Here is a 1,624-nt window from a genome sequence, read left to right on the forward strand (position 1 = left end):
GGTAAGAGTTTGTCAAGAAAAGCATCAAACTCGAGAGTTTGGAGGAAATTACCATTCAGAGCCATCAGGTTCTTGGGGGAGAACTTTAGAAGCAGCGTGGCCTAGGGGAAAGAGCATGGGCCTGGGAAACAGAGGACATGGGTTCTAAAACCCAGCTCTGTACCTCGCCTGCTGTGTGACCTCAGACAAACCACAACTTCAGATCCCTCATCTGTAAAATGGGGATTAAATACCCGTTCTCCCTCCTGTCAAGACTGAGAGATCCGTGTGGACAGGGACTGTGTCCGACCTGATTACCTTATATCTACACTAGTACTCGGTACACTGTTTGGCACGTAGTAAGTGCTTAACAAGTGCCACCGTTATTATTATCGACTGGGAACTGCTGGTGCCTTGAAGTCAGATCTCGTCTTGTCAAACGACCCCATACCAAATCCCAGAGGCATTTAAGTTTCCCCTTAGGGAAAGCGGGACGGGTACCACCTATCTCTCTGGCTTGGAGTGAAGGTTAATTGGAATGGGCTTAGGGATTCCCAGACACAAGGCACGGGAAGAGCCCAATGCATTATTTTTCTGGACCAGACTCTGGACTTAGCCAGTGTCTCAGGGGGACAGCCCCAATGAAGGCTGAAGGAAGGCAGACAAAAAGGGGCAAGAGGTAGTGTTTGCTTTGGAGGGAACACACTTGCTCCCTCCAAGGGTCCCCTTTCCGGGTTAGCGGCCAATGCGGGTCCCAACTCTGGCCCTTCAGACTGTGGGACCAGCCCCGTCCACAGGATGGATCAACTTAGGCCAGTTTGGACAGGTCCAGATAGGTCCAAAACCACCAAGCTAATTCCATTTGTGTGGTTAGGATTGCAGTTTGATCAGCTGCTGATAATAAGCCACAAAACACCACAGTGGACTGATTTCATTGCCTTGTGGTGTTTAGGTCTGCCCGCCTCCCCCATTAGGCTGTAAGCTAACTGAGGGCAGGGACTGGGTGTCTCTGCTACTGCTGTACTCTCCCCCAAGCACTTAGAAGGATGACTGGTAACTCGGTAGGAAGTCAATAGTTCCCTGAATTGCTCCATCAATCAGTCAGGCTGGGATCTCCCCTCTCCCTCTAAGGTTTTCTCTACCATCTCCGTCTCACTCCACTTGTCGTTGGATTAGATTCCATCCATTCTACAGGAGAAGCCCCTGTTCCTCCGAAAGGCTGTATAGACCACCAGGTGGTGGATACGGGTAGGCTGGATGGCACACATAGATGTAAGCTCCTTGAGGGCAGGGATCATGCCTACCAACTCTATTGCACTGTACTCTCCCAAGCACTTAGTCCGTGCTTTGTACACTAAGTGCCCGGTAAATACTGTTGCCTCGTTGACTGATGGCCCTTCTTCTGGCAACAAGTCAAATCGAGCAGCCTGTTTGGTGATGGAGAGGGTGACGGCAGGTAACTAGGTTAAGCCCCGATTTGCATTCCGGGTGGAAGTTTAGGTTCCACTTATTATTGAAATGAGGAACTGGAATGTGACTTACATCTTAAACACCTACCAAATCCCTGGCGTAAAGGTCACCGGATTTTCATGAAAACCTCGAAAGTGCTTGGAGTGCATTGAAATAAGCTCCTGGGAGATACTGC

The sequence above is a fragment of the Tachyglossus aculeatus genome, chromosome 5 (genome assembly GCF_015852505.1).
Source record: "Tachyglossus aculeatus isolate mTacAcu1 chromosome 5, mTacAcu1.pri, whole genome shotgun sequence".
NCBI lineage: Eukaryota > Metazoa > Chordata > Mammalia > Monotremata > Tachyglossidae > Tachyglossus > Tachyglossus aculeatus.